Raw genomic sequence first — 25,503 nt, 5'->3', positions numbered from 1 at the left:
CCTGTTTTTGCAGAAATTTTATTATTATTATCTACAGAGGTAATTTTCTCCAGCTTTATTTTTCTGTTTTAGGGGGAAGGAAATAAAACTGAACTAGGAAGACAAATATCAATCACAAGTTAAATGAGAATCTGAGCCAACATATAAACAAATCAGCTCTATCGTGAAAGCACAACTCAGCATGTGAGCTATTGTGGTCTAAACTCAGAGCCCTAACCAGCTAGTCTGAGACCTTAGCAAATCATTTCACCACAGTAGGCTTTGGCTTCCCCATCTGTAAATTACCAAATTAGGTTCAGTCTCTGAAACCCCTTCAATCTCTGATCCCATAACTCAGTATTTAAGACCTTACTTAAAATAGCAAAATATAAAAATATCAGCCAATATTTTTGATATTCTGGTGATGACAATACCAAGTGATCCTAGGTTGTAGCCATTGTCTGGAAAGGAAATTCAGAGACTGGATGGAGAGTTATGCACAGGAGAGTGAGTACCAACAATGAGAAACATCTTCCTATTTAATCTATGGTGCTCAAGTTCTGTTATCAGTGTTTTAAGACGTCTTTCAAGGTTTCCGATATGACTTCACTCACCATCAGTTTTTTTACACAAAAAGGTGTCTTCTCATTTAGTTCCTGACCAATGAACTTTTCCTACACTTATATGTAAATACCTGTAATACACATGGAAATTGTACGTTTAAACAGATACATGTGTATAAATACATGTATGTAGAGATCTATTCACACATGATATACAGTATATTAAGATTGGTATGTCATAGACATCATAGCTATCATGATGAAATTAATTACATGTAAAAAAATATATATATGCATATAAACAATATATAAAAATATATAACAAATACACAAATGAATAAATCTGGGCTAAAATCCAGGCTCCTTGACTTAACATATACATGCCATTAAACATTGCTGATGCTTATTCTCATCTGTAAAAAGATAATTAATACCACTTAACTCAAATATTTTTGTGAAAAATAATTGTTTGTATATGTATACTGATGTTTTTCTTAATTTACCTATAAGATCTATTTAATACTAGAAATAGGAATGCATTCTTTTCCAATGCTTGTTCTATGAAATTATCTCACAGCCAATTATCTCACAGGTATTTTCTCTTTCTGTATCTTTCTGTCTCTTTTTCCACCATTATCTTCATCCTTCCTCTGCCTCCCTTTGGTGATAGAGTTGTTTTATACCCTGCATTGTCCAATACAGTAACCACTAGACACATATGGCTATTTAAATATGAATTTAAATAAAATAAAACTTTTTAATTCATTTTCTCAGTCACATTGGTCTCACTTCTAGCTTTCCATGGACACTTGTGCCTTGTGGCTATCATATTGTAAAGTGCAGATATGGAGAATTTCATTCCTCCAGGAAGTTCTGTTGGACACCAGATAGACAGTTCCAGCCTATTCTAACTTTTGGGTAGGAATAGACTTCTAGGTTGAATCTGAAAAAAGGATTTTTTTTTCTTGAACTGTGTAGAAACAGCTGAATTACTCCCTGAACTATAAGGCTTGTTTCTTAGGTTCTGGCTGGGTGTTACTGCTCAGAAGTTGTGACTAGATATCTGTCTGGGTTATTCCACAATCATGTCAGATTCAGTGTAAGTCAACTTTGAGGTGCCTATACCAAAATGCTCACTACAAGCCGGAGCTCGGTAAGTGGGAGCACAGAAGCTGGGATGGGAAAGTGATGTCATGGCCCCATTGAGGAGCCCCGAGCTGGTCAAGGACATGTGACATTCGTTTCTGAACAGCAGAATCTAATCAGAGCCCTGACTCTGAAGTGTGTCCAGAGGAAAATGAGGTGAGGAGGGACAGGGACCTGTTACCAAGAACAGCTAACAGCAGTCTCAGTGTTTGATCTAGGAAAGAGAAGATTTAGAGGGACGTGCTGAGTCCTCAAACAGCAGCAGGTAGCCATGACAACCATGGGCCACAAAGCAGCCCTGGGAGGAATTGTACAAAAAATGGATTTTCTGGCTAATAAAGGGAAGGTCTTTCTGTCATGGATAGAGTGAGCTGAAAGGAAATTAAATTCCTAAGGAAGACTTCCACTGCTTCTGAAGAACTCTCAGTTGGGATGGGCAGTCAATTGTTAGGAATATTACAGAAGGTATTTGAGCCTCAGACTTATCTGTATAAAGATGAAGAAGCCTATCACTTCCAGGTCTGTGGTTCCAAGGGTCTATGTCTTTGGAAAGATACTGACCATGTCTAAGTAAAAAACCTATTCACATCCCTGAACCTTCATGTTTTTTCCAGTGCAGCTCAAAACCTAAAAACATAGATATCTTCCTGACACACAAAATGGCTAGGCAGCTAGCCTTTTCCCAAGAACATGGAGGTCACTCAGGAAACAACTGTTGGCAAAGGGCCAGAGTACTGGTGGGAGGAGTATCTTCCTAAGGCATCCTAAATTAAGAAAAGGGGAGGGGGAGGAAAGGAAAGCATAACACCCTTACTCCTCACCCAGAAGAAACAGAAGGGAAATAAGCTAAAACCAGAGCGCTTTCTATGATGGAAAATGGAACACCCAGTCAAAAAATGTACTGGCTTAAACACTAGTTATTTTTCAGGTCCTCAGAATCAAGGTCAAGTGCCTTGACACGCCTCTTGATGATGGCTCTGATGCCTGGTTCCCTTCATCGCTCCATGGCCTCCTTCTGGGTCCCTTTCTGCACCCAAACACTGGTTGATTGATGGCCCCAGTTTCTGGAATGTGCCCTGACCTGCCAGGAACTCTCGCCTCACCTGCTTGGCACCTGAAACAGCCCTGACCTTCAGATTGGGCTAAAGCTTTTCTTACTGAAGAAAGATTCTATGATTGCCCCACCTTCTGCAGACTGGGCTTGGTGGCCCTGACAAACCCTGACAGCTTGGGGTACCCTCCAGATGAGACTTTGCCAGGCAGCAGCTTGTGCCTCGTGGCCCCAAACCACATGTGCCCAGGGACACTGCCGTGTCACTAACCCAGCAGCCTGGGGCACAGCTATGCACTGGGACCCTGCTGAGCAAAGGATTTCTTATGAACTACTTACACACACAACCACCCCGATGAGTCACAGGGATGTTATTTTCAAAGAAAGGAGCAAGACCAAATAAACAGTGTATGAATCTGTTTATGTGAACTCCAAATGCCGGCAAGATGCAGGTGGTGGAAGATGGGACTCAGGGGCATCTAGGAGGCAATGGAGGGGCATGTGAGGAAGCGTAGGAAATGAATTGTTTTATCCTGTCTGGGCTCTGGAAATGTGCATGTATGCATTCATCAAAACTCATCTAACCAGACGTGTAAGAGAAAAAAATAAAGAATAGGTACTGATTTTTACTGTGCTTGTATCTCTCCATGCATATACTCCCATCCATGTGCATCTGCTTTCAGTGGAATCTTCTAGAAGCTTCTGGAGCTCTGACTGTCACATGGCAATGGCATGCCTAACTGTCCATGTTGGTTGTGACTCCGTCTGAATATAGGCTATCATTCTCCTTCATTTACCATGTGAAATGTTATCATTTCTCCTTCACTTCCCATGAAATGGTTAGCACACTTTTTGCTAATTTTAAAACAACAGCAGCAAGAGCCATAAATCCTAAGGCTCAGGAAGCTCCTAAGCATCACTAACCCCCGAGGTTTGTCCCCTACTGTTTGGGAGCAGGACAGAGGAGACCAAGTATTGAATTTACCAAATTTTACAACATATTGAGCCCAGAGGCACACTTAGTTCCAAGTTAATAGCTTTTTCCTTCCCGTTTTGGTTTCCATGATGTGGCAGAGGTGTGGGAGACAAGCTGGAGAGAAGGGCTGTCCCCACAGTGTCACTGAAGGCATAACTTCCTCTCACCTCGGCTTAGGCAAGGCCGTCTGATCACGTGAATGTACAGCCAGATGGACTGTAGGTGCCAAACCTGATGTTGCCACTTAGAAGCCAGGGGGGTTCAGGAAGGCTGTGTTACATCATTGCCCACATTCCTCATGGGCAGGAGCATTTGTGGTGGATGATCAATTAGGATGGACATGTGACCAGTGCATTATAGGTACTGAAGAAATGCTAGTTTACTCTCATATGTCTTTTATCCTTGCTGTCAACCAGACATTCAATAGAATAAGAAATCTGAACAGATATATAAACACATCATAGCAAAAAGCCATAAGAAGGGTTTTGCTTTAGAACAGTTCCTACAAATTAGCTAATATTTTTTTTTTTGAGAGGACATCTCTCATATTTATTGATCAGATGGTTGTTAACAACAATAAAATTCTGTATAGGGGACTCAATGCATAATCATTAACCCCAAGCCTAATTCTCAACAGTCTCCAATCTTCTAAAAATTAGCTAATATTTTTGCAGTACCTACAATATGCCAGTTAATGTTCAAAACACTTTACATATATTAATTCATGTAAGCCTCATAGAAATTCTATAAGGTAGGCACGCTTATATTCTTCCCTTTTGCACTTAAAGAAACTGGGAAGCCCAGGGAGGTAAAGTAATTTGCCTGAGGTCACATAGCCAGTAGGGGTAGAGCTGGGATTCAAATTAAGGCAGGCAAATGCCATGCTCCTCAACACGATTTAATGCTGCCCTGAGAATGTCTACTTCTCAAGTTGTTTTTACCTTTAAAAAAAAATTGTGGCTATATCAGACTTGCTTCTGGTGCTTTATAAATTGTGATTCACTTAAGGGAAATACTTACTTCCCTTTTAAGGCATTTGTAATTCTTTCTGTCCTTGATGAAGTTCTACTGTTTATAGATATTGTTAGTGGTTCCATAAAGGGGTTGAGTCTGACTTTCTATGGGACAAAAAGAATCTCTCTCAGGTACATATTTTTACATGATCTTTGTGATGGAAACAGAGCATATCTGGGGACCGCAGAAATACAATGGTTACTGAAGAGGTCATCAAGAAAGAGTTAGAGATAAAACAAAAGGGTTTGGGGAAAGCAAATTAAATTGTCTGTCAGCAATGGAATAGGACTGAGCTGCCCATTGCCATCTGCTGAGTCAAGCCCGTACTCCTAGGGTGAAGGTGAGGAAGGCCTGGCTGCACAGTGTGAGTCCCTGGAGTTGAGTGAGGAGGCAGGCTGAAGGGCTAGAGCCAGAACCTTGCAGGGGATGCAGAGAAGCCAGAAATAGATCCAGTCCACCCCCAGAGACTGTCCCTGGGATCGAGGAACACTGCCTTCTGAGTAATATTCTTCATGCAAGCTAAAAGCCTTCTTCTTCAAGAGTTGTTTCCATCACATCTATCATTCCCACAGACACCTCGTGCTTTGCTGAGTGCAGGGGCAGCATAAAGGAGGCTTCCATGGGCTGTAGATGGGGGGCGTTGGCATGTGGCCTAAGGGGCAAATAAAGAAATCCATAAGCATATTTGGCCACAGCTACCTCCTCTTCTTTCCTAGGAAACATTCATATTGTGCATCTTAGGATGGATTTATAGCACATACATGTGTACACAGGCATGTGTAACCACACCAAGCTATGTGGTACATATATACGTGCACGTGTAGCAGATGCAAGGGTGCACAACCAGATGCCCACTTCCAAGCCTCAGTTTACTAAGACTTTGGAAGGGACAGTGGTCACTCTGTCCCATTCTGAGAATTACCCACAGCTGCAGAGAGCCCATTTGCCCAAGACCTCGACTGAAAAGGACTCAGCCAGGCATCCCAGCCTGAGCTCCAGGGATGCGCTAGTACTTTGCTTTCACCACACTCTGGCTCCACTTTCCCCTCTGCCTAGGCTCCTTTTCTGTCCTGAACCCACAAGCCTTTCTGGGTGGAGGGGAAATGCAGGCACACCTCTGTCTCCATCTCTCAAGGTCTGTTTTCCAGGGAACCCAGTGCAAAACCAAATGTAAACATGCCTTATGTCCCCCTCTGGGGAGACAAGGACAGGACATGTCCACTGTGACGTGAGGTCCACATACTCTCCCACCTCTATCCATGTCATAGTTGCTTAGCCATCTCTCCAAGACTAAGAGAACTTCATAAGAAAGCTCAGACTCCAGAACCCCACCTGGCCCTGATGAGAAATTGTTAATGGTTCCATAAAGAGTTTGAGTCTGACCTTCTATGGGACAAAAAGAATCTCTCTCAGGTACTTATTTTTACATGGTCTTTGTGATGGAAACAAAGTGTATCTGGGGACCGCAGAAATTGTCCTTGCTAAAATATGGGAAGTTTGTGGTAAATTATTGCTAAATAACTATAAAAACACAAGAAGATACATTTTCTTTGAGGGAAAATTAAACAAGTTTTGCTAATATTTATATTATTTGATATATCAATATACCTTCACAAAAACATGTTCTGTATTATTATCTGCAGTCTATTTTAGATGGAAATGATGAAAGTAATCAAACAACTTAATTCTTATTCCATATTTTTTTAAACCAGAAGAGCTCTCTAAATTGGGGGTGGGTATGAATTCAGTAAGTGGATAATATGTCAGTCAGAAAACAGGACAGAGGCAACAGAGTCAGGGGTCCAGTCCTGACTGAGTGGCTGGGGGATGTGAATAGCTGGGGGCTCTCTCTGAGTGGGGAATGGGTGGTGTACCTGCTAGGGTGGATATACTCCTCTGGCTTTAGAAACTGGGGCAGTTTGCCTTGTTATGTCCAGTCCTTTGTAGCCACACACATTTGTGCTCCACTCCAGATGGTTTGGACCCTGTGTTCTGATTGCTTTGACTCTGGGTTGGTCAGGGTAGAGACTGTATTGCTGGGGAAGAACCCTTTCAAATATGAACAGCCATAAACTTGATGACAACGTTTCAAAATACAACATGTAAAAGTGAACCCCAACAGTGGTGTCCCTACAACCAGGTTTCTGGTTCTAGTTCTACAAAAAATTGTGGATTTATACTGCAGAATTTTAAATGTCATGAGCAGACTGCCATGTGTTACATCATGCGCCAGAGGTATGAGGAAAGGCCAGTCAAGAGCTTTTAGAGGTCAGATGTCATGACGCTAATGCATGGGAAGTGTTCCCTTTTCATCACTCCATGTACTTTGAAGAGTAGGGGGTCACAGTACGAATGAGAGGCTGACATCCACCAGGGCACAGAAAACAAAGTGATTCAAAGGAGCTGAAAGTCCCCTGGCCCTACAGGGAAGGTGCACGTGCATGCACAGAAAACATGGTAAGACTCTCTAGAGGAAATGTGAGAAAAGTGGGAGCCACTGGGGTTTCTCCACAGGATGCGTGTACTGTTGGGCTTCTACCCAGACTTTCCGAATTCCCGGCGCTGGTAGCTGAGCCCACCACTGCACGGCTTTCCATGCAGAGAGCCCTGTACACACATGTGGGTGCTCTGGGTGGCCCTTCCAATCTGATGCAAGCTTTTGAGAGATGACAGGGCAGAGGGACATCTGATCATCTGACTCACCATCAGTCAGTAAAGCAGAGAGAGAGAGATGGAAATGCCGTACGGGGGGTTCAACATCCTTGCCATTCATACTGGGACCAGAGGTTGGGAGGCAGTCACATGACCATAACCCAGCTTCCAGGGCTGCTTAGACGGTTCCCTTCTTTCTCTAGAGTTGGGCTGAGACAGGCACTTGGTGGGGGCAGTCTTGTTTGCTCTGATTAGCCTGTTAATGTTAAGGGCTTCATTAACTTGGCCTCCAGAAGCTGTGAAGGATCATCAGACAGAGCCCAGTGGCGCAGATGTAAAGGGCCTGGGCTCTCTGTAAAGCTCCCACAAGCCCTTAGTGTCCCCAGTGAGGATACAGAGGCGCTTTATGGGAGGACCGGCGCCGGGCCCATGTGGTTATTTGCCTACAACTTACACTGCCTGTGTCCAAATCCATTTTACATCAAGAGTGGGTGAATTGAGAGAAAAAAAGTCCTCAAATCAACTCAAATAACTGGGAAACGGGATGTGTTCTCCAAGGAGACTTTTCTTTCTGGGTAGGTTTTCCTATTCTGAAATGTCAGGACACCTACAGAATACTTGGTTTCCACTTAACAGTGTTTGGTTCATCCGTATTTATGGCATTAAATTGCCTCACTCTTTAAATATGTATTCTTTCACAAGTTTCTATTCACAAATCTTCTTTAATAAAAAACATTAAGATAGGTCTCCAAGGAATAAATGAGACATTTTTAGTCATTGGAGAGAAAAACTCAATGGACATTTTCCCACATTCACTACTTAGGACCTTGGGTGAAGTCCAGGGTTTGAAATCTTGCAAGTTAAAAGGGAAAATTCTTTATGAAATTGTTTTTGGAAAATGTATATAAACTCTCAAATTTTAAGTCCTGGCTGTATGCTCACTTTGTCCAATGATATGGGCACAATTCAGAATTCTTATTCAAATATTTGCATTTGGAATCCCTACCTCCACCTTTAAAAAGTGATTGCAGGCAGCTGTCAATGGAAGTTAAAGATGGCAAAGGATTAAAACAAGAGCCAAGAAAGGAAGAGATGAGACAGTTGTTATACTAAAAATAATAAAAATGGCGAGAGTGGTTAAGGAATGTGACCATGTGACAGAGAAACAAGAAGTTCATGAAGGGAGGAGAGAATAATCTGGAAAAGCTGCCAAAGGGGCAGATTTCTGGGCATCTTGCAGGGCATGGAGAGACGGTGTGCCAGGGAAGGTAGGAGATGACATGGTGGTGGGACAGGACCTGGGCTTTCCCAAGTGGGACAGGGAGCCACAGAAGATGGGGAGGTAGGCCTGGTGACACGCCGTCAGTTGGCTTGGGAGCTCAAGGGCTTGATCTGGTTTTCACTGGGTGATTCCAGCTAAGATGGTAGAGACATCTGGAGGGGTAAAGCCAGAAGGCAGGTGGGAGGCAGGTGCTAACTGGTGCTGCCTTGGCCCAGCCTGGCAGCAGAGTCGGTGGAGAGATGGAAATGGGTGCTGGGGATGTTTTAACAGCTGGAGTGCTAGGAGGGAGAGAAGGTGGGTGTGAGGAGGAAGGAGGAGAAGGAAGGAGAAGGAAGGAGGGAGAAGGAAGATGTTTGGGAAGTGGGGCTTTATCTTCAGACACGGTATGTTTGAGATGCTGGCAGGTAACCAACAGCATTGCCGAGCAGGGAGGTGTGCCATCTGGGTAGGAGATAAGCATTTAGAGGCTTTGATGAGAGGGGGGAAACACTTAAGCACAGGGCTGGAGGGGCACAAGACAGAAAGAACTAGTAGAGGACAAGGTATGAGGGGTGCAAGGGGTGAGGACGGGGCCAGGAGGCAACCCAGGAGCATGAACTTCCCAGCTGGTGCTGAAGGGCCCATCTTCAGAAATGTCCGGGGCTGCTGGCCGTCAGTGGGATGCCAGGGGAGACCAGACCCTGGGTCAGCTTCAGGACCTGAGCAGAGGGTCAGGAAGCCTGCTTTGGGAGGTTCCCACAGCAGGACGCTGCCTACAGTAAGAACAGTAGGTGGAACCATGAACAAAATCAGACACGTGGCCCATAAAGGAAAACGGAGAAGTTTTAAAACCTGAGCAAGTCTAACTAATATGTTATGAAGAACGGGAAGCTTCTTGTCTCAGAATAAAGGAAGGAGTGTGAGGAGGAAGATGTTAAATGGTGTCTGCCTATGCTGGGCGACACACCCCCAATCTGGCAATTAGTGTGACTCTTGGTGTATTAGAAGATGGAGCAAAATCACAGTGAGGAGGGAAGATACAGGAAGTAGCGAGGCAGAAACCAGCAGCTCAGCCTCTTTCAAGAAATGTGATATCAAAGGGAAAGGGAGATTCGGAAGTGCCTGGCATAGACCTCACAAAATGATTATATATTATAGGATGCATATTTTTTTTATATTTTAACAGCTCTGAAAGCAGAATTCATCTACAACTGATGGCATTTTTTAATGTTAATTGGCAGCATCTTTTTATCCTGTGAAGCACATACTGTGATGTTGCATTTTGTGATTGATGCTGCCTTAGAGTTCATAGAATATGGGTGTATACTGAGTAACTGAGCCCAGAAGAGGTAACAAGGTACAGCTCGAGAGGAGGGAGTAAAATCATTTGTACGACTGTCACTCTGTAAATATTTGCTGAGCCAGCAAGGTGAGAACACGATAGAAGTAGTGAGGGTGGGTTTTTAACTGCAATCCTTTGTCCAGGACTGAAGGACAGAGGCAGGCAAGTAGGGGCATGAAGACCAGGAGGACACAGGGTGACCAGAAGACATGGACAACCACTGATGGGTGAGGACGAGGGGCAACCGGGCACGTTAGTGCAAAGGGCAATTCCTGAGGGCCACTCCTGGTGCTGGCCAAGTCCAGGGTGTGTCAGCTGAGAGTTTCAGGTGTGAGACAAAGGGCAAGGTTGAGAATGTGGAGGAAATCCATAAACCTTGAATGTGGGGTGACAGGAGAGTTGACTGGCATGCACACCATGGCATGAAGCACTGGGATACCAGGGCTTAAAGTTCGCAAGGATCGTGGGGTTTGACTGCAATGGAGGGAGTGGTGGCATTAAGAGTGGAGGAGGGAACTGAGCCCTGGGAGAGGAGTTTGAGCAAGAGACAAAACACAGTCTGTGAGCGAGGGCCTGCTGCGTGTCTTGTGGGCTGGGCAGGACGGTAGCCTGCCTAGTCCCCCTGCAAATCTGCTTCGAGAGTTCGCTGAGTGTGGATATCAGAGAGCAAAGCGCGCTATGCTATTTCAGCTGAAACTGTCCTTCTAGTCCACCGAAGCCAGCCTAACTCAGGCTTGCATCTCATGTCTATCCCCACGTGTCCCACCCACATTCGAATGTTTCACCTAAGGGTCACAATAAGGCTCTGGTGCTTGTTTTCTGCTTACAGTGTTTTCTCTGTTTCACTTTTTGTAAAATAAGCAGTGTTCATTTGTTAGTGAAGCTAAGAGTATATGTGACAACTTGTCCCTGAAGCTCATGGTACCCAGAGCACTAATTTCACGGCACATAGGGACACATTCCGGGACGCTGGCGTTTTCTCAGACACCAGCCTGTTCACGGCTTTGCCCACTTTGCCATGTATGCATGCAGGGCGGGAGCAGAGTTGTCTCCTGATGTGTTCTCAGGGAGGCTGGGAGCTGAGCCTACAGAGACAGCCAGAGCATGAGCAGGCACCAAGACTAACGTAGTCCCAACTGGACAGAGAATATGACCCAGGTCACCGGCTGTCATAGAAGAGAAGTTGGGCAGGAAGGGAACAGGGTAGAGGGTGCCTTTGGGCAGGTGAGAAGGTGAGCCAGTGATGAAGGACAATGTATGTCCACACAGAACATGTTTAAAATGGTGATTTCACACAACGTGAGTTGCCTGAATCACTGTGTCACTGCAGGGAAGAAAAGCTAGCACATGCATTACAAGATAAAACACAAAAAACAAAATATGAAATATATATTGTTTATCCTTCACCAAGGGTCCCTCCACGAGAGGTTTCCTTGGCACAAACAGGTTCCCTTCAAGTGTCATCAACCCTGATCACGGTACTTGGTAGCTTTGAAGCAGGACGGCGTCGGGTGGTTCACAGCCAGCATCTATCTGCCAGTGGAGACAGATACTACACATCTGAGAAAACCACTTTCTTGTGCCCCTCAGACTTCTGTTCCATTAAAAGGAATATCTAAGACTGTTGAACTTGTCTTCTTAAATAATCTAATTCAAAAATATATGAGGTATTTTAAACTTTAAGGGAAAAGGGCGCACTATTTATTTCCTGACCCAGAGTAAAGATTGCTCCAGGAGACAATGACAGTGTGATAAAAGAATCTGCAGTCTGCAGGCTGTCCTCCAATTCCAGCCACATCCCTGGAGGACAAAGGAAATGGATAAAACAGCTGATGGGCAAGAAGAGGCAGGAGACCCCAGCTGCTGGTGTGCTTTATCACATGATGGTGGCTAGAGCGTCCCAGAACAGGAACAAACATCCCGTGGTTCTTGGCCAACCTTTGTTCTGCGATCAGATGATAACCCTTTCAAGTAAACTGTCTCTATTTAAAAATTCTTTGCTTTTCATTAGGTTTTTTTTTAAGTCAACTGTTCATACACAGTGGGCTGTTCAGACACACAGTGGGCTGTCTGCCCATTGGAAAGAGCTGGTTTACTTGCTTGGTGCCTGTCCTCCAGTGGCCTAAAAATGCCCAGAAGAGAGAACCATGTCCGTTTTGTTACCATAGCAAACTTACACACTTATAATTGTATGTACTAATATTAAAGGCCCATTGGAAAGAGCTGGTTTAATACTCAGAATAAAGTCAAACTTCTATCTTCCAAGAATCCATAGTCATCAGCCAGAGAAGGAAGGCCCCAAATCGTGCTCTGAACAGGGGATCCCAAGTGTTGGGGGATACCTGGGTGTTCCCCCACTGCCTCCTGGTGAGTGGAGGGGACAGCTCAGACCTTCCTATCCTGGGCCGCCTGTCCCCTACCATAGTGTGCTGTTGACCCCTTTCCCTCCAGGCTCCCTTTCCCTTCGGGATCGCTTAGAGTTTTCACTCCAGCACCATTAGCTCTCAAGTTTAATTCCCCTGGGATGGGGGGGTGACTCCCTCCCAATTTGGGGCTCCCTCCAGGCCTCCCTCACCCCCTCCTGGAAGATAAGCAGGATGCCTCAACTCAGCAAATCCAGGTAGAGGCAAGCCTGCAGGCTAGGGGGATACTCCCTGCAGGAATTTTGAAAACGGGCCAAGCCCTTCCGGTCACACAGTGGGCTGTCTGCCCAGGCTTTCATGCTCTTCATTTGGAAAGTCATGATCTTAGGCACCCAGCTGATGATCCTTTGTCCCATGTTCTCTGGGAGAGTACTGGGCCATCAAGGTGTCAGTCAGCGAATCTATTATCAAGTCCAAGCTTATGCCAATAAACAGAGAGGCAAAGTGCTGGGGTCAGGAAAGGGACTTTATTTGGAAAGTCAGCAGACCGAGAAGGTAGCAGACTAATGTCCCAAAGCTCTATTTCCCCTCAGTGTTGGTGGAAAGCTTCTTTCATGCTGGGAATGGGGAACAGGAGGGGAGGGGTCTCTGAAGACTGCAGACATATGGGCACCAGCAAGGGTCCGAGGAGAGCTAAGAAACTCTGCATCCTTCATTAGTTGACTCTCACTGACCTAGGTCTTGTCACGATGTTCCAGAAGTCTTTGACAAGGCAATCATTATCTTCATATATGTTTCCTTATCTCTCCTGGGGAGGCACACTTTGGGTAAAGGGCCATTTGCAGAAATCTCAAACCTTAAGCAAAACTCTGTTTGATGATCAACAAGCCTGTGTGCAGAGCTGCAGGCTGAGTAGAAGCCCTTTTTTTCTTTTCATTTTGGCCAAAGTTTAACGCAGCAAAGGAGACAAACACAGTGTGGAAGCAAAGGTGCCACTTTGCCCCTCAGATACAATTAGACCCTCTGTGTGTGAAGGTGGGTGGAGTGTCTCTGTGTGAGTATGTGTGAACACACCTCCTCTGTAAAATATTTTTACCACGTTGCACCCAGCACATTCCTGCACAAGATGAACTTCTTCCCTCCAAACAGATTCATTCTCACTCATCATTTAAGCACCTATTTAGATGTCATGTCCTAGAAGCATGGATGCAAACATTCACATCAAAGCTGGGCTTGCTGCTGAGCTATCTCATGGCACCTGCCTTTGCCTTCACAAAGTTGGATACACTTTACAGTCTATGTACATTTGGGGTTTTACTTGCTTAGTGCCTGTCCTCCAGTGGCCTAAAAATGCCCTGAAGAGAGAACCATGTCCGTTTTGTTACCATAATATATCGAACCCCTAGGGCAGCACTGAACACTGAGAAGTCATGTGACCTGTGTTTGTTGGATTGAACACCTGAGTGAGTGTGTAAATAAAGATGATCCTGTAGCCTAGAGAATCTTGTGGTGATAGTCACTGTTACAACTTTCAACACCCCTTTCTAGTTTGGGGTTCAGTTTCTATTAATAACTCTAAATGATATTTCCTGAATCACACTGGAAACAGCAGATTTTATTCTGTATTAGGGACATTTCTGAACTGAAGCAATCAGTTCTTCCTACTCCAAACTAACTTCTTTTTTGTACATGACACTTTTCTAGATATATGCAGGGCCATATGTAGTATTCCATGAAGTTTTGGCTAAGAATATCCTCCATTTCTAGTCAGTTTAATGTTCCCTGCAACACTGGATGTTGAGAACCACATTTAACATTAGACTCAGAGTAAATCGTAAATAGCATTGTCTCGCAACTTTGTGCCAGCTTGTGCTGCATCCTCTGCCTGCAGCAGAACGAGTAATGTGGCCTTTCCAAACCCCTCCTATTTTCTCTATGGGGGCCCCTCATCCCCAGAGCACTCAGGCTGTCCCTGCTGCTGTTCAGCCTCATAGCACAAGCAATGCAGACTTGTGGAGGCAGGAAAGACCAGACAGAAGCATAGAAATGACAAAAAAGAAATATAGGACAATATGAGCTGAATGCTGGCTGGCTTCTGGAGACTAACACAAAATCTTGAAGGAATGCTAGCATTTACGATGGGGAGGAAGACAGAAATAAAAAATGTTCCTTCCTCCTCTTCTTACTCACCACTCCCAAATGGCCATGTTCTGTTCACGTCAGGTGACACGCAGCTTTGGTGGGAAGCAGCTCAGAACCCAGGCTGCCGGAGAGGGCTGGCTTTGGAGCTCACTGAAATCAGGCAAGCAGGCTGAGTGCTGGCATGAGCCAGCAGAACACAGGCTTCTCCTGGGAGAGTTCTGCTTTGGGCTTGATTGTTGGGGACGTTGCCTTGTCCTCCATGCACACTGCAGTTGACTTTGCTCTTAAGCTGCGGTTCTCAAACTTGACTGCCTGCTGGAACCCCCTGGAGAGCTTTGGAAATCCCAGCACGAAAAATCCAAGAGGCACCCTAGACTAGTTGGATCTGAGTCAGTTGGGACCCCCCCCTGCTGAGTAGATGTTACAGCTCTGTGGATTCTAATGTATAGAAAAGGGTTGAGTCAGATGCAGGAAGGAGGAGGCAGTGCTCTATTTAGACTAAGAATCACCTTCTGTGCTATTTTTAAGAGGTTTTATCTAGGGAAAACAAAACATACATTCATTTTCATTCTTCCTCTTGAGTAAAGTTTGCCTTATTCAGGTAGAGGTAATATCGACTGTTTTACTCTTCACGGAAATGTTCTGCTTTCTTGCTCATTTTTACAGCACTTCTATTCCTACAGCTATAATTTTATATGATGCCTTGATGGCATTTGCAGAGCAAAACCATTATATGTAGTTTCTAATGCCAAAAGGTGTAGAAAGTTTTGTAAAACTATGGGGGGGGAGAGAGCAATAGCTTTATTTTAAGATCATAACATTTTTATTTGATTTTTTTCCCCTCCTTTATACTGGCTGCTGTTACTTTAAAAGTCTTCTGGCATTTAGCTGGCAATAAACAGGGCAAAACAAACTGTTCCTTCTTTTAGATTGTGCAATTTTTATTGCTCTGTTTTAGAGAGACCAAATATGACTTTTCGAAAAATGCGTGTTTAAACCATGCTCTCTGTCTGTAAAGCAGAGCCATTAGCTGACAAACCTCAAGGGTGAAGTGGTGGTTTTCTGGGTGCCTCGCGTTTTTCAAAGATAGTTAGAAACATCTGATGTTAAGTGGCATTGATGACACTAGCTTCTGAGCCAGACAGTTGCCGGAACTGAATCAAAGCCAGCTGAGCCCATTTTGAACCTACTTGTGGCAGAGATATTTAAAGCAGATCAGAAGCCTGCAAGCCCACAACGATCATGCTGGAAGTGAAGCAATCAGTGTGGGATTCTCCATTTTCTCAGTATTTGGGGAGCTAGAGAGCAGAGTCAACATTCCACACTCCATTGTCTCAGGCATTTTTGATCCCACGGGCAGTGCTGTCTAAGGGGATGGTGAGTTTCGCTGTAGCTAATTCTGTCACTCTTTTCTAAAGATGTTCACACAGACTTCAAACTTCAGAGGAATGAGTACAAAGCAGGGAGTTGCACTCCAACATATTCCTCAAGTGGGGGCAAAAAACTGGATTTCATAGCAGTAAATACATTGAAAGACAAAATTTGAAGAATTTGGAAGATTCTTAGCCTTCTCAGAACATTTTTTTTTTTGGCAGTATGTTTTGTCTCCAAGGCAAATAGATCAATGATCTCCACTATCAAATAGCTTTTGTTTGTTGATTTTTCACATTTCTTCACTGCTGTCCTTTATTTCTCATGGTCACAGATCCCTGAAACGAAAGGCCATTATTCTCTATCCAGGACTTCTCACAATAGCTTCCAGATACCATCCCCAGCCTTTCCGCCAGAGCTTCGTGTCTCTTGCCCAAGATCAAACCATGAAACTGGAATTCCTCCCCTCTCATAGTACTTTATCATGTTGACAATGTCCTCCAGAACACTGTAATAATAATGACATTTAATTTTCATGGCATATTTCCTGTATACTAGCTACTTTGCTAAGTCCATTATCTATGCTGTTCATTTAACACACCATTAGGAAGCATTTATTAGGTTATTGTACAGTTTTACCATTAAGATTCATAGCTTAAGCAACAGCCAAATAACACATAGCTGTCCCCTTGGGATCACATACCCTGTACTTCAGTCAATACATTCCCATTTCTGACCTGTTTGAATCTATCTCACCGTCTCATTTGTGCTTTCCTATTTTTACCATTTGTGTAACTCTTTTTGTGCTTTTCCTCTTTAATTCTTTAAAATTTATTGAGGATTTTTCTTTACTCTAATTTAAATTTCTGCCATGTTTAAGTTACAGCCCCAATTTCTATTATTTTAGTGTTAGCTAATGGTTTTCATAAAGAGATTGGAATGTAATCAGTATTTTTACCCTCTTCCATATGACACAAAGGCCTAGGAACAGGAACTGTCTAATATTTCATCCAGTATTGCAAGTCTAACTTTTCACATCTTCCTTCATATAGTTTCTACTGTGGCAAAAGCTCATAGTTTTTGTCTCTATTTTACACTTGTTCTTGAAGAACAGCTTTAGTGAGGATACAATTAGGCTGACTGGTGGGTTTTTCACTGCAAATAGGATATAATTTCAGCTGTTTTGATTTCTGCTGTTGTAGCTGAGATGTGACTCTGTGTCTTCCTGTCTGTCTTTGAGGAAAGCCTGTCTTCTGCTAAGGGCTCAGTAACTTCTGTGTGAAGTGTGATGTTGAGTGGCGCAGAAGTGGACTTTTTACCCCCATCCTGCCTGACACTGGACATTTGGACTTGAGGACTGATGTCTTTCAACACACTGGAAAATCCTCACATGTTAACTCATCAGAGTGTCTCTTCTCATCTAGAAGCTAAGCCGATGAATTTTAGAGATGAATTTTAGAATTCACCTCATCACACCCCTTGAAATTCTTTGCTCTGTTCCATTTTTTTCTATTACAGTATTTGTATTATTGTAACATTTATTTTCCAATTCATGAATTGCCTCTTCAGCTGCATAACTCACAATTAAAATTGAGTCTTTCAATTTCAGTTCTTCTTCCTCATGTCTAAAAATCGTATTTTTTTCTCCCAGATTTGCTTGTCTGTTTTTTTAAGTCCTTATTATTTGCTTACATTTTTTTAGTCACCTTCTTGATGTAACTATAATGACAAAATATTTATTGAAAGATGCACACATAACTTCATAATTAGACTGGACTAGATGGAGAGTTGAGAAATTCCCTCATGGTGAGTCAGCAGGGCTTGTCCTTGGGTCTTCCAGCTGTAGCTTACAGGGTCCTCCATCCTTGTTGGCTTGTGATGTAGAGCTATGAACTCATATTCTTTGAAATTTTCCTCTGTGGAGATTACTTGAGGCTTATGCAGAAGTTGTATTTCTCTAAATATAAGTTATGTTTGCTTCTGTCACACAGATTACTTTAAAACTAATGATTGTTTTGAAGGTTTTCCAGCCCAAAATTTTGACTGGAAGTTGATTCAGATAGTTTCAAAGTGATGTGAGGGCCAACTTGTGGTTATATGAGGGCATTTTGTTTGGTTTCCCTACACTTGGGGCCAGATTTCTCCTTCCTTTCTATGAAATTTGGTTATTTCTCCTCCACTCTCAGGTTAGCAGTGTGACCCATTAGGTGGTGTGGTCTCCCGTTGGACCCTTCTTCAGCAGGACTTGGGCTTTACCCTCTGCCTTAGTCTGTTCCGCTGCCTCAACCATAGGCCCTGGGTCTTTGTGGCTCTTGGGCTGGAGACCAGGGTCAAGGCACTGGCAGATCCCCTGTCTGGTGAAGTCACTTCCTGGTTCACAGATGCATCTCCTCGCTGGTCCTCACTTGGGGAAAGAAGGGGGATCTGGGCTCTTCTTTCTAAGGACACTGATTCCAGCATGGGGGCTCCACCTCACAACCTCATCACCTCCCAGAGGTCCAGCCTCCTGACACCATCACCTGGGGTCAGGTATCAACATATGAATTTTGGGGAACATATACATTTTGTGCATAGCATCTCATCTTCCCAGACTCTACTTGGCCATTTTGATTTCTTCAAGGATAAGGCCAACTTTGGTGTTCAACCTATATCTGACTTTCAACTTTAACTGTGGGAAGTGGAGCTGGGCTCATTAATTACTTTTTGACAGCTCAGTAAAGCATGTGTCTCTGTGTGTCTATCTGTGTGTTTGTGTGTGTGTACATACATACATTTCTGGTGTAGCTCTGTGTGTTTTGAGCTAGAAGATTGTTTAGGATTTCTCATCTACTTCCAGATAAAGAAGTCAAAGCTCACGATTTCACTACTGTGTGCACCTGACTCTTGGCTGCTGATTGTATTAAACTCAAATCTTGCAATTTAGTGTGAAACAAATGTCAATTTGGAGCTTTTTCCCAGAGGACACACTGAAGTTTACAAATGGCCAATCTCTGGGTAAGTCTCTTTCAGCCTTCTTTGGGGTCTGGTAATTTTATGACCCATCTGAGGAGGAAGAGGGGCATCTGGTGATACCCACAGTGACCTCCTCCATCAGTGGTCTCTTACTCTTTCCTGGCCCCCTGTTCAAGCTCCACAGCCTGGCACCATCATATGTGTGACCCTTCCAGCTTTCCATGCTTCCTTCCTCCCTGAACAACTGCCTCACATTGCTCATGCATTAGCTCTGTGTCTGTGTCATTCAGTGCTTTTTATGTGACAAGGTTCACCCTTACGATTTGGCAGGGGGTGGACATAGCTTTAAATCCAGGCTCTGTCTTTCACTAACTGCATGAGAGTAAACAAGCCTCCTGCATTTCCAGTCTGATTGTAAGTGACCTCTGGACCTCTGATTCCCAGGAAAAAAGAGATGATATGTTGTGTGTATCTGTGTGTATGCATGTGTGCATATATATATATTATGTCTTTCGAGAGTGGTAGAAAGCACATGAATGGCAGGAAATTTTGTTATCTCTTGCATCTGCTAATGTTTTCTATGTCTTTGGAGATGCTGTAAATACCTGGTTCCCATAGAAAACATTCTGATGGAGAGTTGCTGTGTGTAGTTAGCCAACACTTTCCACCTATGCATGAGAGTGTGATCCAGGAAACCATGAAATCTTCTTCACAGCAGAGGAGCTCTGCCATGCTTGGTACAGTGCCATGTCCCCACTCCCAGGCCTCCTTTCCAATGTATTCATGGGCAGATTTGGAAAGAACCATTTTGTGAATATGTTTCCAATATGGCAGAAAAATGTAGAAATCAGCTAGTCATTCCCTATAATGAAAGACTTCAGTTTGAAGATATTTTTAATAGGCAGACAATCAGCTGTAAAATATACTTGACTATAAATGAGAAAGAAAAACAACAAGCAACCACACGGCAGCCTCTTGCTTTATTTTGCATTTGTTTATTTTCAACACTTTATGAATAAAGAGGTTAAATACTGCCCAGTACTACTGGAGGTCAGAGTAATGTTTCTCTTCTTTTTAAATATATATAAAATGTATGTCCATATGTCTATACATACATATACAGACATGATGACTGTGGACACTCCATTTATGGTTAAGTAAGATTGCCAGAGAGGAAACCCTGGCTGCATGGGTCATTCATTTAACGAACTTAGAAAATCGCTCCAGTCTGGCAGACCTCATTTATGCAGATGAAAGAACAGGGATCACTGTAAAACCCACCCAGAAGGTTTTGTGAGAATTCAACTGAAAATGGCCCAAAGACTTTCTGTGGAGCCTGGCGTGTAGGGACTGCAACCACATGAGTGGTAGTGAAAAATGAAAGTCATGAAAGTCATCTTCTTTGGCAAAAATACTAAGTCAATAAAGGAATACATAAGCAAGGGAAACCACCAGTAATTTCATGAACAGAAACAGTTTCTCTCTCAGGATACCATGGGCTTCTCCCCTTCCCCTCTCACCCATTTTGCTGGCCTTCCTGTTTGCATGTGTAGTTTTGCTGGTAGAAATGAGACACTCTCCTAAGATGTATTACCTCCTTTTATCAAGCAACATGTGCTGTGGATGCCAGTATGTCAGGAAAATGCAAGTGTAGAGTGGGGATTGCTTTTATTGATGAAACTAGATTTATCTGACCAGTCTCCCACTGGTGAACCTTAATGACTTTAATTCCCCCTTTCTCCTTTTCTGGAATGACTATCCTTGCTTTTCAATTCTGTGGACTTTCTGTGGACATTCCTGTATAGATGAGTAAACATGAACTGAAGGCCAGCTTTGTGCCAGGACACCCTGCAGACAGCAGAATTGTTTAAAATATGAGTGAAACAAATGCTTTCTCTCAAGAAGCTCGGGCCCTGTAAAGAGGTGGCAGACATGTAAACAATACTTGCAAGTCAGCATTAGTACACAGCTGTAACAAGAGAGCTCAACAGAGTGGCTCAGATTGGAGGCCCTGAAGAATAACTATGTTCCAGCTATCAGCTGTGTGACCCTGGGAAAGTTGCTTCAATTCTCTGTGCATCTCCTCTTCTATAAAACTGAGATTGTAATAGAACCCGCCTTGTGCTGGTCTGATCTGAGGATGAAATTAGTGTGATACACATAAGCGAGCAGAACAGAGTCTGGAACATAGTAAGTACTCAAGAAGTGTGAGCTGTTATTACATGCATGCATACACATCTCCATAACTCCATCTCCTTATCTGTGATGTGAGGATGTAATGTTGGCCCACCTCAAAGGGAATGCAGCAGCTAAGACCGGGCCATGGTAAAGATGGTTCAAAGGCTTAATGTTCCTTCAATAACAAAGTTCCCTACTAAGTATCTCCACCCCATGAAAGAATATGTGTGTGAGTTTCTGAATTGCATAGCAAGTGCCATGTCCCATAACTTTTGACAGTGATTCAGTTTGTGCACTTACAAATACTCATCGGCAGTAAGGCCAAAGTCACTCTTTATAATGAGCTGCATGCTGCTGCTTTTCTAGTCACACATTTCATTCAACAGAAGCAAGTGACAAATAAAAATCCAGCTCACACAAGACTGAACAAATCCCTTTCAACTCTCCAGAGATATGGACTACCCCACGAACACACGTGCCTCTGCCAGGTGGCCGGATGAGCCACACACATCCAGCAAGTAAGGATTAGAACCATAATCATGGATTTTTTTCCCCATCACAAAGTAAGGCAAAAACAAAGCCCTCCCAACCACACTGAGGATTAGTATGAAAGGAGCAGGGAAACTAAATTTGCTGACATGACTGACCGTGTTCATCGTTTGCTGTTCTCATTAGCCCGCTCAGCTGATTCTGTGACAGAAGTCTGAGCTGGTGCATAAAACCTAACTAAACCGACAAACAGCGAGCCGAGATGTCCCAATGAGAGCCCACAGCCCCTCTTTCCTCACTCAGACTTCCTCTTCTAGGCTTTTTGCCCATTTCTGCTGTTCTGAGCCACTCAGGGAAGCCCACTTACACATACCTTGAAAGTTTTCAAACCTGAACATGTGGCTGGTTCATTTCTAAAGCCACACAAATGCTTTTCAGTGAAATTGCATAAAATAGTAGACAATAGTGGAGGCAAAACGAACATAGAATTCCTACTAGACCCCATCAAAGATGCCTTGGCCAGAAGGCAGCCCCATTCTGTGAAAACAGGAGTTTAGTTCATTTTACTCTGTTGGTAACACCTCAAATGTTACTAAACACTAGAAAATAAAGGAAGACTATCTAAGGATCTCTTCAGAGTTAAATGCCGTTGTTCTAATAATTAGATTTTGGCCTGTAAATATAAGAAAACAGCTGTCCCCATGACTTACCAACAGCTATCTAACGAGTAATGTGATGGGAAAACCTTGCCTCAGCCCAGCTGGTCGCTCTCCCCCAGCCTCTGTTCCCTGCCAGTGTGGGGCGGCGCCCTGTCACTGAGTATCTCCCGCAGGCCTAAACAAGGTGAGGAAACAGACATGGGTCTTTCCTTCACTTTTTTGGTCTCTAAGTTGTTGAATCTGAACTGTTCCGGGTTACTGAGAATATGAGACAAAGACTGAATAAGGATCATCTTTAAGTGCCAAACCCAGTGCCTAAGTAAGGAATACCTTCCTCTTGTTCTGTTTTTGGCAGTTTGTTTTTTCATTTCTATCAGTGATACTGAGGAAATACCATGGTGTTTGTCTTCCCAGAGTTCACCATTCAGTTGGGTAGTAGGATGAGCATTCATGAAACAGCTGGAGCATCACCTGAGTGTGTGATATTGGCTTTTGGGCTTGAGAACCTGGGGAGGGACACCCCCACCCCCAGCGTAGCTTCTGGGGTGGATGTCTGAGTGGGCCGGGACCCCCTGCAGAGGAGAGGAGACAGAACAATGTACTGCCAGGTGCGGCCACTGGGCCGATGTCAGGCAAGCCTAGGGATGAATGGCGTCCTGGGGGCGTCTGGCTGAGAACAAGAGGCTTGCTCTCCACAGCATCAGGGCCCGCACCTGGAGGACCCAGAGGAGCCAGGAGCGGGGTTGATGCGTGGTTGTACGGAGCTACTGACCATGTTTGAGTGAGGAGAAGGCGAGCATCACCTGTGGGGAAGGCTGACTGGCTGTAGTGCAGAATGGGGGGGAATGGGGAAAGTGAGGGTTGGACCGTTCACTGGGGAGGCTGCTGCAAGGACTTCAGGGTGACAGTTGCAAACGCCACTAAAAAGACACACTTGAAAACACTTTGAGGAAAATAATAGGATTTGGTGATTTGCATATGGTAAAGATATGTTTTTTTTGCTTGGAACATGTGGTTCTCCATGTTTTCCACAGAACCAATGAATGACAATATTTGAACCAGCTTTGGCCACTGCACTTGAAGATGACAGGAAACAGAGGCTTTTGTAGGAAACTGTCCACAGGCTTCCTAAAGGGTTTACACAGCTTCTTTAAGGAAACCTCATTACCCATGCACCTGCCACTCAGTTTCTAATAAAATTGCCTTCCACATCATCCCATGTGAGCTGAAACAACAAAACTACAAAACCACATATATGACCACATCTGCTCTGGACTCCTGCTCCCAGACTTGCCCTCCTTGGTACCACTCAGAATGCCACAGGATCCAAGCTAATGGTAGAGTTCCCAGAAATGCCAAGTTTGCTTCCAATGGCTGAATCCTGGGAACATTCAGGTAACTCTCATAAACCAAAGCTAGAATATTATTCTAGGGCCTTGTAAGGAATGAAGAGACAATTAATAGACTTCTGATACTGAGTGTACACTGCCCACAGCCCCACCTCCCTTAATTAGATGGAGGACTCTATAAGGTAGAAACCAGAAAAGGAAAAAGGTAGAGACTAGAAAAGAAAAAAAAGGAAAGTGGTTTTGCACATAATTCCGGTTCTATGCTATTCTTGCTTGGTAAATGTAAACACAGAGGCTTCTAATCTGGCAGCTTTCCCTATAAATTCTCAATTTGACAAACTCTTACATAAGTGTTTGGAGGAACAAGTCCAAATATCTTGGTGAAATTCTACACAATTTATTTCTTAAAAAACAAAAAGCAAGACATACTCTAAAGTGTAATATGAAAATCTATAGAAAGGATGTTTAGATTAAACTCTCATCTTCTTTTGAGCTAGTTTACTTGGATATTGTAGAATGAAATATTAAACAGAAAGGCTTAAATGTCAGTGGAAAAAAAATGGTCCTTTTCTAATTCAAAATGCCTATGAACTACTTTGAAACACTATTTCAAATCTGTCATGTGAGTTCAAGTTTAGAATAATTGCTGCTTTTCTAAAAGGGCAGGGTTGAAAAACAAATGTTTGCTGCTTGTAAGAAAATGATGGTATTTAGACTTTAGTCACCAATCTGAAACCATAAACACTATACAATGTTCTGGGACTTTCCTGAGAAGACTAAGTGTGGCCACCTGACACCCATCCTGAGGGCTCCCTGGTCATCCTTGCACCTGTTCCCTGTCTACCTCTCCTCTCTGTGTCCCCAGCACACCACCCATTCTGACCTTCGACCTGACAAATGGCACAGCTTCTCCTGGCCCCCCTGGGTGCCCTGGTTCTCTCACATCCTGAGGAGGGACTCCTGGGAGGTCAGCTTAAATAGAACCCACTTCACATGAGGGAGGAGAAAACTGGAATCACAGAAAATGGTTTCTCTACTTGTTCAGGGGACCTGGAGGTCATTTCTGTGCTTAGAGTGACTGCTCACCCCCACCTGCCAAAACAGCCCCCCAACCATGGGGCCAGATTGGCAAAGATGGGCCTCTCACCCTGGAAGGCTGAGCACTGCCTGCCCGCATTGGTCTGGGTCCTACTGGTCGCTGAATTGAAAGTCGACATGGCTGCTGAAGTGCTGACATTTGTTAGAACACCATCATTCGGGGAGTTCCAAAGGAGAAAAGGAAACCGGGTTTCCAGAGGAAGTGGAGACTCAGCTATTCCATCTGATGGTCAGAGCAGGCGACTACAGAGGTCAGGGTCCTCGGGCTGTTCAGAGGCTCGGCGTGTGTCGATGCTCGTGGGAGCCAAGACCTCGTCTCCGGCTTGCATCTCTCAATACCTGGTCTGCTTGTTCACCCAAATAATTGAGATGAGTGGAAAGAGGATAAGAATGTTTTCTGTCCATGGCTGTAGATTTTTTTCTATTTCAAAATAAAATATTAAAGACAAGTCACTATGGTTCTTTTTGTAAAAAGGGTCTTCATTTCATTGAGACCACACTTTTAAAATTTGAGGACCTCAGAATCTCATATAAGAGAACCAGGTGGGATATATTTCCCATATGTCCATCGTGGGAATGTGATAGACAGATTTCACCCAAGGTGATGAGCTCCACTGGGGATGTGATATTTTCTCATCATCTCCATAGACTCCTGAACTTCTCCATGAGTAAAGAACACTGTGTGCAGCACACCAGTTCCTGCCCACTTCGCATCCATGATGATGTGTTTGCTAAACTCCATACCCCGTTACAGTGGAGGGACAGGGGACTGTGCTTCTCTCTCCAAGACTCCTGGTGTTATAGGCTGAATTCCTGTGTTGAAGTCCTGCCCCCAGCACCCAGAATGTCACTGTATTTGGAAATAGTGCCTTCAAAGAGATAATTTAGTTAGACTGAGGTCATTGGGGTGGGCCCTAA

General features: G+C 43.8%; 1 long non-coding RNA gene across 1 annotated transcript in view; it reads right to left on the bottom strand.

The window, feature by feature from the left end:
* Positions 1-14,985, bottom strand: part of LOC130682897 (uncharacterized) — a 68,585-nt gene extending 53,600 nt beyond the window's left edge. The window contains exon 1 of the long non-coding RNA XR_008996330.1: positions 14,538-14,985. This is a non-coding gene — a long non-coding RNA (uncharacterized LOC130682897). The remainder of the gene's footprint in view (positions 1-14,537) is intronic.
* Positions 14,986-25,503: the final 10,518 nt, after the last annotated feature.

This window comes from Manis pentadactyla, chromosome 3 (assembly GCF_030020395.1).
Source record: "Manis pentadactyla isolate mManPen7 chromosome 3, mManPen7.hap1, whole genome shotgun sequence".
NCBI lineage: Eukaryota > Metazoa > Chordata > Mammalia > Pholidota > Manidae > Manis > Manis pentadactyla.
This window is presented reverse-complemented; position numbering and strand designations above follow the sequence as displayed.